Source organism: Schistocerca gregaria, chromosome 6 (assembly GCF_023897955.1).
Source record: "Schistocerca gregaria isolate iqSchGreg1 chromosome 6, iqSchGreg1.2, whole genome shotgun sequence".
Classification (NCBI taxonomy): domain Eukaryota; kingdom Metazoa; phylum Arthropoda; class Insecta; order Orthoptera; family Acrididae; genus Schistocerca; species Schistocerca gregaria.
The window spans coordinates 514,315,689-514,327,752 of NC_064925.1; the positions used below are offsets into that span (position 1 = coordinate 514,315,689).

At 40.5% G+C, this 12,064-nt stretch overlaps 1 non-coding gene across 1 annotated transcript; it reads left to right on the top strand.

Annotated features, from left to right (window-relative positions):
* Positions 1–8,202: 8,202 nt before the first annotated feature.
* Positions 8,203–8,276, top strand: Trnas-acu (transfer RNA serine (anticodon ACU)). The gene has a single exon. It is a non-coding gene; the product is annotated as a tRNA-Ser (tRNA).
* The last annotated feature ends 3,788 nt before the right edge of the window (positions 8,277–12,064 follow it).

Genomic DNA, 12,064 nt, shown 5'->3' on the forward strand with positions numbered 1-12,064 from the left:
TCTGAATCTGCTTAGTGTATTCATCTCTTGGTCTTCCTCTACGATTTTTACCCTCCACGCTGCCCTCCAATGCTAAATTTGTGATCCCTTGATACCTCAGAACATGTCCTACCAGCCGATTCCTTCTGCTAGGCAAGCTAGTCAAGTTGTGCCACAAACTCCCCCTCTCCCCAATTCTATTCAGTATCTCCTCATTAGTTATGTGATCTACTCATCTAATCTTCAGCATTCTTCTGTAGCACCATATTTCGAAGGCTTCTATTCTCTTCTTGTTCAAACTATTTATCGTCCATGTTTCACTTCCATACCTGTCTACACTCAATACAAATACTTTCAGTAACGACTTCCTGACTCTTAAATCTATACTCGATGTTAACAAATTTCTCTTCTTCTTGCCGTTGGTAGTCTACATTTTATATCCTCTCTGCTATGACAATCATCAGTTATTTTGCTCCCCAAATAGCAAAACTCCTTTACTATTTTAAGTGACACATTTCATAATCTAACTCCCTCAGCTTCACCCGACGTAATTCGACTACATTCCATTATTCTCGTTTTGCTTTTGTGGATGTACATCTTATATCCTCCTTTCAAGAGACTGTCCATTCCGATCGACTGCTCTTCCAGGTCCTTTGCTGTCTCTGACAGAATTACAATGTCATCGACGAACCTTAAAGTTTTTATTTCTTCTCCATGGATTTTAATACTTACTTCGAGTTTTTCTTTTGTTTTCTTTACTGCTTGCTCAATATGCAGATTGAATAACATCGGGGAGAGGCTACAAACCAGTCTCACTCCGTTCCCAACCGCTGCTTCCCTTTCATGTCCCTCGACTCTTATAACTGCCATCTGGTTTCTGTACAAATTGTAAATAGCCTTTCGCTCCCTGTATTCTACCCCTGCCACCTTCAGAATTTGAAATAGAGTATTCCAGTCAACATTGTCAAAACCTTTCTCTAAGTCTACAAATGCTAGAAACGTAGGTTTGCCTTTTCATAATCTACCTTCTAAGATAACTCATAGGGTCAGTATTGCCTCATGTGTTCCAATATTTCTACGGAATCCCACCTGATCTTCCCCGAGGTCGGCTTCTACCATTTTTTCCATTCATCTGTAAATAATTCGAGTTAGTATTTTGCTGCCGTGACTCATTAAACTGATAGTTCGGTAATTTTCACATCTGTCAATCTTTGGGATTGGAATTTTTATATTCTTCTTGAAGTCTGGGGGTATTTCGCCTTTCTCATACGTTTTGCTCACCAGATGTAGAGTTTTGTCATGACTGGCTCTCCCAAGGCTGTCAGTAGTTGTAATGGAATGTTGTCTACTCCCAGGGCCTTGTTTCGACTTAGGTCTTTCAGCGCTCACGCAGTATCATATCTCCCATTTCATCTTCATCTACATCCTCTTCCATTTCCATAATATTGTCCTCAAGCACAAACACCAGGAAAGCGGATATTATATCCCAGCTTAAACACAAAAATATTCCGCCTAATATAAACCAGACTCTTGGCGAACTCCTGTTGCTCCTTAATTTATACATGTCACCCGACAGACACAAACTTGACTTTCTTGCACATGAATGTGGTCTCACGTATCACTGTCAGTATAATTCCATGGAATTAATTTGGGCTACGTTAGGAGGGGAAAAAAGGTAACAGTCACTGGATCGCTCGTGCATGTAGCAAAAGACAACATCCACCCTTCAGTGTGAGCACAGTCTGCGCGGCATGCTGAAAAGCTTCAGGAAAAAACTCCGATAAGTGCGGATGGTTATAAGCCTTGAATCTATCATTGCATATTTGCAAACAGAGGATTCGGACACAGTCTCAGATAGCAGTGACGGTGGTAGACTTTGGAGAAAAATAGTAATAGTTCTTGACTTTAAAGTCTCAAAGTTCAAAAATGAGTTTGTCAGCGTATCAGTTGCATTCATGGTATATGAGAACTTTACAGCCTTTACTGATTAGCAATTTGTATTCCGTAAAGAATGCAGATTATAATTTTTAACATGTTGCTCAAGGAGAAGTTAAGTTTTTGCCAGCATGTTTTATGCTTTAATAGTTAATGAGAATGTGGCTGGATAAACTCGTCAAAAACCCCGTCATTATCAAAGGCACAAATTGAAAAATGCTTTAAAATGACAGGAAGCGTTACCTGTCGAGATGTAAGTGGTTTCCAACTTTAGCGGTCAGCATTCTTAGAGCTGTTCGCAGGAGATGGTTAATTGTTTGCTTTTTCAGTGGATCATAAAAGTAGTCTTTCACTTTTTAATGTCTAACAAGTTAGATTGAACTCATAATGCCCGTTGACAGCGAAAAATATGACTACGTACTGACCATTTTACGAGAGTCTTTTTCAATTTTTCAGATATCCTTTTTTTATACACAATGATTACAATTAGCTACAGTCAGACATACCCACATACACATATTACACATTTTTAAGAATTCTGTGGAGTAGAAGCAGTTTTTAAGGAAATATGATGTTTTCTGTTTGTGTTTGAGTTAGTTTTGTTGTGTATTACATTTTTACTTATAATACAGCCCAAATTGCAATAAATAAGAATTATTGCGAATAGTTTCAGTGACCTCGTCCTTAGATAATTGTCATTACCAGAAAAGCTGTACTCTACGTCTTCACAAAGCTGTGTCAGCTCTTCTCGCCTTTAGACTGCATGCGCATTAAATCTGTGGAGCGGTGGATGCAACGTCGTCGTGACATAAAGTAAAATTTCTCTCACGACGGTTGATCGAAGTCAGTTTTAAAATTTATTATTTTCCTCACAGATTCAAATGTACAATACGATGTCCTGTAGGCAAACGAACCTGGTCATTGACCACAGTAACATGGTTCGGCAACAGTAACACGGTTAGGCAACGAGGACATTGTTTTCGCGCTCTCCGCCACAGCGCATGGGCACAGCTCATCCCTCCACGCTTCCCTATCGTTCCGCCTCTATACGAGCAAGTGCCTTCCTATGTGATGCGTGCTATAATACAAGTAGTAGGTACATGACGTGACGTAGCTCGTCCACTTGCTGGAAATTCCAATAAACAAGTGGAAACACAAGCAAGATGTATACTACATTAAACTTCACTGAATTAACAGACTTCGATTGAAGGTTTGTGTGAGTACATTATGCGGTAACAAAGAGAAAGTGAAAATGCTACTGATCTATGTAGAATGTAAGTTAGTAAAACAGTAATTACTAGTGTGCATTTTCCTTGTATTTCCATTTCTTTACTGCCAACGCGAGCAAGTGGACGCGTCATGGTAAATTCGGTACATGCGTTATGTGTTCATACAGGAGACGAAAGCCAGTTTTGTGTTGGGTTTTTAAAAACGTCATGTTGACGTGAATGCTACATGGTGATACGATTTTCAACAGAATTTGAGGACAGGAAGTGGATAACCGAAAAATAAATGTAGTGTATCATTTGAGAATGGAGCACCTGAGCTCATACTTTCGTAATGGATGACGTTACGAGCAAGACAACAACCCGGCTATGTCGTCGCGCTAGCTAAACAACATTTGGTTGATACTTTTTTTATTTGGCTCCTGACAACAACAAAAACTGGGGCGATCAAGATAAATGAGACATTTATATATTTACTGCTTGTTATGTTAACCGGGGACCTAGAAACGACGGAGAGGCTCCGTCTCCGCCGCAGACGCTGTGGTCCGCAACCCCACGACGGCTACCGCAGTCCACTTCACCCCTCCGCCGCCCCACACCGAACCCAGGGTTATTGTGCGGTTCGGCCCCCGGTGGACCCCCCAGGGAACGTCTCACACCAGACGAGTGTAGCCCCTACGTTTGCGTGGTAGAGTAATGGTGGTGTGCGCGTACGTGGAGAACTTGTTTGCGCAGCAATCGCCGATATAGTGTAGCTGAGGCGGGGTAAGGGGAACCAGCCCACATTTTCCGAGGCAGATGGAAAACCGCCTAAAAACCATGAACAGACTGGCCGGCCCACCGGACCTCGACACAAATCCGCCGGGCGGATTCGTGCCGGGGACCGGAGCTCCTTCCCGCCCTCAAAGCAGTAAGTTTGACCGCACGGCCTATCGGGCGGCCTCATTTACTGCTTAGTTGCGGTTCAGTTCCCAGTAAGCATATCATTTTAGCGCTTCTTTTATTTGATAGAGAAGTCTGTCAAAGTCCCAATGGTTGTATTCGTGAACTACCCGCTAGATACGATAGGAAGGTAAAGCAAGAGTTGCCCTTGTGGTGTATGTTTTACATCCTGAGATTCTAAACCGAAGCAAACTCATGAGGCTGAACTTTTCACCGAATGAATTGGTCAGTTGGTCAGATCATTCATCGGCTGGCATTTGAATCTTTCCCTTCTATCACTTGTCACCTAGATCTAGCGTTCCTGTAAAACAGCAAATCTGCATTCTGCCTGATCGTTGTTAGGCACTCGCCAAGTCACTTTGCGGTCTGTGTTGACTCAGTATACCACGGCGCGACACCGTTTCTGCCACCAGTGGGTAATTAATTGATTGACTGTTCTGTACGCATCACTTCAGTGTGTGTATTTTTCTGTTCCCAACCAAACCATACATAAGTATATTGTTTTTTCCCACAGAACCCAGTGACTAATTGGCATTTATTTATTAAGGCCTTTCATTGCGAAGCAAAATTGGAATTACTGAACACCAGCGTTATGTAGCACGTGCCATTCGTTGTATTGGGAAGAGATTAAACACGGGCTTAAGGGCTACTTTTACGCACAGGGAAATGGGACGTACTGTTTATCACGGAAAGAAGTAAATCATTCTGAACCGCTGGCAATGAGCTTGACGACGCTTAACAGACATATAATTCAATTAAAGTTTCCAATGAAATAACTGTCCTCTTACAGGTTTATTCTTCTTTGATCTTCGTCAGCGATTTATCTCGTGATACAAAACCCTTTATACCTCTAAGCGCTGCGCTACTGCTGATTGCATTATTGTTTCAGCCACAATTTTTTTCGTCATTTAAAAATTTATATTAGTGATTTTTGGTCAAATCGTCTGAGTCTCAAATTTTGCGGAGGCTATTGCCAACAACTGTCCAGTATTTAATGCAATGCATGAGAAGAAGCTGTACGTCACTAATCTTTTCCGTTAATTTGATTTATTGTTTAAGTGTCATATCGCCGTGACGTGATACGTAAATCATATATGAGCTTTTACACAGCGATGAAGGTTAAGAAATATGAAAGTTGATATATCATTTATATATCATATTGCCATTTTCTAACACCATAGGTTCCCATGGAAGCGGAAGGTTCTCTGCGCAGCACTTAACATCCTCTATTCAATCCCAGTCACTGCTCATGTGATTTCCGTAGTTTTGGTGCCCTGAACAAAGACATTCGCTGCCGTCGATTTGTTCTGGACGAAGAAGTGCACGCCTGGTTACAATCACGACTCCAAATGCAATCACAAAGACATTGATCGCCTTGTCTCACAGTGGGATAAATGTATTAACAGTTACGGCGATTACTTTTCAACTATTAAACAATTTACTTACTTTTTTCCATCATTTATATTATACTGTCCCTTATACAAAATCAAATGAGTGTGCTGGTGGATTAGGTATATTAGTGAGTAAGAAAATAGGAAAGCGCGTAAGCTACTACGAACATCGTTGGCAAGGTAGATGTGAAGCAAACAGCCACTCCAGCAGTTAAAGGTTATATACCAACTATCGCCTCAGATGGTGAAGAAGTTGAAAAACTTTATGATGAGATAACAGAAATTATTCAGATAGTTAATGAAGAGGAAAACTTAATTGTTATGATGAAATCGCAGTCGATACCAGGAAAAGGAAGGAAAAACTGCAGGAGAATATGGAGTGCAGGAAAGGAATGAAAGAGGAAGTCGCCTGGTAGAATTTTTGCAGGGCATAATTTTATCATTGCTGACATCCGGTTTAAGAGTCATGAAAGAAAGTGGAAGAGACCCTAGACACACTTCTTGGTGTAAGACTGATTGTGTAATGGTAAGTCACAGATTTAGGAACCATATATTTAGCTGTAAGGCATTACCAGGGGCAAATGTGGACTCTGACCATGACTTATTGATTATGAACTGTAAATTGAAACTAAAAAAATGTAAAATATAGGAAATTGAAAAGATGAGACCTCGATGAGTTGAAAGAACCAGAAGTTGCAGAAAGTTTCAAAGGAAATTTTTGGCAGCGTTTAACAGAAACAGGTGAAAATAATACAGCAGAAGTCGTATGGGTAGCTCTGAGAGGTGAAAGGGTGAAGGCAGCAGAGGTACAAACAGGTAAATAAACGAGGCCTTGTAGAAATCCTTGCATCGTAGGGGATATTGAATGTGACTGCTAAAAGAAGAAAATGTAAAAGTGCAGTAAATGAAGCAGGCGAAAGAATACAGACATACAAACAGTGAGACTGACAAATTGCAAAATGGTTAAACAGGAATGGTTAGGAGTGTTTATAACGTGGAGAAAGATAGATATCGCCTACAGGAAAATTAAAAATGCTTTTGGAAGCAGCTGTGTAACTATCAGGATCTCAGATGGAAAACTAGTACTAAGCAAAGAAGTGAAAGCTAAAAGGTGGGAGGCATATATTGAGAGGCTATACCAGGGAAGTGAAAGCAGTGTAATAGAGATGGAAGTGAAATTAAGAGAAGGTTAGATGGGAGATACGATACTGCATGAAGAATTTGACAGAGCACTGAAAGACCCTAAACAAGTTTCCAGGTGTAAACGACACTCCCACAGAATTACTGCTGATATCCTTTGTAGAGCCAGCCACGACAAAACTATTCCACTTGATGTGCAAGATGTATGAGACAGGGAGACATGCCCTCGATCTTCTAGAAGAAGGTAGTAAATCCAGATCCAAAGAAAACGTGTGATGACAGGTGTGAGTATTACCAAAATACCAGTTTAATGAGTCAAGTTTGCCAAATACTGACAGAAGCATTTGCAGAAGAAATATTAGTAGAAGCCGACCTCATGAAAATTCTGTTTGGCTTCTTAAGAAATATATTAATACGTGATCCTACGACTTAGATTAGAGAAAACCATACTTAGGTTTATAGCATTTGTATACCTGTAGAACATTCTTTGAAATTCTCGAAGTAGCAGGGGTGTAATACAGGGAGCGAAAGATTATACGCACCTTTTACAAAAACCAGGCGGCAGTTACAAGAGTCAATGGGCATCAAAGGAAATCAGCTGTTCAGAAGGGAATAATACAGGATTGTAGCCTATCGGAGATGTTATTCGATCTGCACATGAACAAGCAGTAAAGGAAACCAAAGAAAAATTTAGAGAATAAATTAACGAAATTTAGAGAAGGAATACTAACAAAAACAAAACAAGGATAATGGAATGTAGTCGAATTCAGACTAGGGATGCTGAGAGAATTAGATCAGGAAATGAGACATTAAAAGCATTATGTAAGTATTCAGACTTGGACAGCAGACCAAGTGACGATGCGGAGAGAATATAAAATGTAGACTCGCGATGGCAAGACTAGGGTTTGAGAAAAAATCTGTTAACATCGAAAATAGATTGCGGTGTTAGGAAGTCATTGCTGAAAGCACTTTCCTGGAGTGCAGCTTTACACAGAAGTGAAGAGTAAACGATAAGCACCTCAGATAAGAAGAGAATAGAAGCTTTGGAAATGTGATGATATGGAAGAACGGTGAAGAACAGATGGGTAAATCGTATAACTAATGAGTAAATACTGAATATTACAGGACTGAAAAGAAATTTGGACATGAAATGACTGAAAGAAAGGTTCGGTTAAATGTTCTGAAACATCAAGGATATGTTAGTTTTGTATTGGAGGGAAGTGTGTAAGGTAGGAGGGGGGGATGGGCTTGAGAAGTGGAGGAGGGCAGTTTTAGATGGAAACCAAAATACAAAAACAGTAAACAGATTAAATGGACGTAGCTTGGAGAGTTACAACATACCAGTTTTTGACCTGAGGGCTGAAATGACAACTACAAAACACAGTCGACGTTTACAGTCACAAACTGCGATCAACGGATCAGTTGGTCTTAGACTCCTATTCGTCTACATGGACCTTCTTCAGTGCGGATGCACAAGTACGTCCGACCCCCTGCGGGAATATCTAAGTAGCGAGCGTGGAGGAAATGGACAGGGGCTTAGGACAGGCGGCGCTCAATGAGTGTGTGAAGCGGCCATGAGGCACACTGAATTCCGGATGGCGCAGTGGTTAACGCACCTGCCTACTAAGCAGGAGATCCCGGGTTAGAATCCCGGGCTGGTAAACGTTTTCGCTCGCCGCCGTTGATTGCACGAAATGTCCCGCTGCAGCTGACATCAGTAATCCCTTCCCTTTCCTTTCCTTCCCGCCCCTCACCCCCACCTTCAATTTACATATTAAGCATTATCACTACAGTCGCAATGGATGATACAGTGGAGTTTTGCTGTGCGATTATGGGAGATGGCTCAAATGGCTCTGAGCACTACGGGACTTAACTTCTGAGGTCATCAGTTCCCTGGAACGTAGAACTACTTAAACCTAACTAACCTAAGGACATCACACACGTCCATGTCCGAGGCAGGATTCGAACCTGCGACCGTAGCGGTCGCGTTTTTCCAGACTGTAGCGCCTACAACCGGTCGGCGATTAAGGGAGATGCTGCTGAACTATTCTAATACTGATCATATTAGCCTCTTTGTAAGGTTACCACTGGTATACACCGCAAATTGTGAATTGCGAATTATGATTTATTAGTCTCACAACATACACTTACAAATCATGTGATTATGTTACAGGAGACACGTCAAAAATTACAAACCAGAATCTAATATTAATTTTTAAAACTATATTTAGTCTATGTAGTAGTATCTATATTTGCTTATTTTCCAGCATAGCTAAATATCTTTCTTGATAAAGGACTTTATTCACAATATAATGCTAATTTGCGGTTGGATTCTGCTCAAATTATCAGTTCATCTTTCATGAACTCTTGTAATGAGTAATAACATTTGTGGATAAGAATTTCACGTAACTTCTTTTTTAGTATTCCTAGTTCCATGTTTAAAATGTTTTTGCCTTCAAGTTTTTTGTAGACTTTCATGCCCATACATTGTGGGATCTGAGCATATAATTTCATTCTATGGGCAGGAAGCATAAAATTATTCCTTGTACTGTATGGATGATCACATTAGTTTTTAATGAACAATTCCAGTTTATTGTGTAAAAATACCATTAGCTCGTATATGTATAGGAAAGGGACAGACAAAACTTTTAGTTTCTGTAATAATGGACGACATGATTATCTTTGCTGTGCAGTGCACATATCTCTGATAATTTTCTTCTGGAGCTTCAGCAGATGTATTACTGGAGCTCCTCCAGAAAATAATGCCATATCTTATCACTGATTCAAAGTAACTTTGATACGCTACTTTGCGAGTGGATATGTTAGTAGCACTTCATAATATATGTGTGGCATTTGCAGAACTACCCAGTTTGCTGCACAGGTACGTAATATGTGTGATCCAGTTTAAATTCTTATCGTGATGTAGACCTAGAAATTTGGCAGAATGCACTTCTGTTAATTCTCCACTTTTATAATTTATACCAGTTTCCTGGTATTTTGACTGTTTGGTTCTAAACTGAATCAAGTTCGTTTTTGATATGTTTAGCTTCAGACCATTTAACTGGAACAATGACTCTAGCCTGTCTAATGTACCAGTGACTCTATGAGGAATCGTTTCTGTTTCTTCGCTTTCTATCAAGACAGACGTGTCATCAGCAAACAGAACGGATGGTGAATTTATGTTTAATGATAAGTCGTAGACATGCAACAGAAAGAGAATTGACCGAGAATCGAACCTTGAGGGACACCCTGTGTTATTGTTTTCCAGTAATAGCATTTCTGAAAACAAAGTTACATTTATTACATCGATACTAACCAAACAACGACTGGCTAAAATAAGTCACAATGGAATAAACCGTTATGGGTGCAGCACAATATGATCTTAAATTGAATGACTAAAATAGGCACCTTAACTGTTAGAGGTGTTTATATAGTTTTTACTAAACTTGATTCGGTGTCAGTTATAAAAAGATACCTTTAGGCACTGGGTGCGAAATAAGTCATCTCTAATAACAGAGCAACTACTCCACTCGACATTAGTGATGAAAACGCGATTTTGCAACAGATTCGAGTGTTTGCAAGTGGATATTTACGCTTTGTCACACACTGAAATTGTTCGTTCCACACATCTTCCAACTTCTGCAGTCGTATCTCTTACAGAGAAAACACTGGTTGATCGTAGGTCGAATGACCGCACTAAGCTTAAATATGATGAGGTCCGCTAGAGGTTTTATAAGCTGCTTGGCTATTCGCAGTTTGTAATTAAACAGTTTTTAGATAAAACGACACTTTTAATTCAGAACGAGAACTATCGTTATGGAATGTATACCGTTCGTAAACACAGCCACATAGACAAAAAAGTCACACATAATTAACGCAGAATAACATCTGCACTATTTACAACATGCTCTCGCAATACGTACCTCCTTCTCCTTCACATAGATGCCACCTCATCGTGTCAGGCAGTTGTAACACTATCACGGCATACTTGGGAACGAATGTTCGAAATATCATATGCTACTGTATGTCCGAGGGTCACTCCAAAAGAAATGCATACTAATTTTGTAAAAATACAGTCTTCATTTTGCATGTGCGAAAGTTTTACAGTGTGTAGATACAACCTTTCCGCTTGTTTTCAAACTTAGTTCAACGTGTTCCCGTCAGTGGCGTCGTCACAGCATGTCTTCAAGATGGCTGCTACACTTGCCGTTCGCAGAAGCAACGTGCTGTCATAGAATTCCTGTGCTGTGAAAACGAGACAGTGGGAAACATCCACAAGAGGTTGAAAAAGGTGTATGGAGATGATGCTATCGATCGCAGTATACTTAGTCGGTGGGCAAGCAGGTTACGTAATGAAAGTGGACACGGCAATATTGAGAAATGGCCTCGCAGCAGCAGGCCTCGTACAGCATACACTCCAGACAGTGTGCTGAGAGTTAACGAATTGGTGACTGCTGACAGACGCATCACAGTGAACGAATTGTAGTGCTATGTTGGGGTAGGGGAAGGATGTGTTTGCAGAATACTGAATGTGTTGGTGTTAAAAATGGTTTGTGCAAGGTGGATTCCCAGGATATTGACAGTGGCTCACGAACAAACAACAAAAACAGTATGCAGCGAACTTTTGGAACAGTATGAGAATGGTGGAGATGAATTTCTTGGAAGAATTGTGACAGGTGATGAAACATGGCTTCATCACGTTTCACCAGAGATGAAGAGACAATCAATGGAGAGGCACCATACAAGTTCACTCAAGAAAAAAAATTAAAAACCACACCTTCTGCTGGCAAAGTTATGGCTACGGTGTTTTTCGATTCCGAAGGACTCTTGCTTGTGGACCTCATGCCAAGTGGAATCATCATAAATTCTGATGGATATGTGACGACACTGAAGAAACTTCAAGCTCAACTGAGTCTTGTTCGGCCACATCGGCAAAAGCAGGATGTTTTGCTGTTGAACGACAGTGCACGGCCACATGTCAGTCAAAAAACCATGGAAGCAATCACAAAACTCGGATGGACAACACTGAAACACCTGCCTTACAGTCCTGACCTGGCTCCATGTGATTATCATCTCTTTGGGAAACTGAAAGACTCTCTCCGTGGAACAAGGTTTGAAGATGATGACTCCCTTGTGCACGCTGCAAAACAGTGGCTCTGACAGGTTGTTCCAGAATTTTACTGTACAGGTACACAGGTGCTGGTTCCAAGATAGCGTAAGGCAGTTGAGAGGGATGGAAATTATGTGGAGTTATGAAAATATTATTCCTAAAGGATGTATCTACACACTGTAAAACTTTCTAACATGTAGAATAAAAGATGGATTTAAAAAAATGTAGTGTGCATTTCTTTTGGAGTGATCCTCGTACAAGGGGATGCATGGCGATGCTGTGTGTGATTTACTGACAAATGTCTAGTGTGTGAGCTTCTACTTCTCGTACCTGATTTGAAA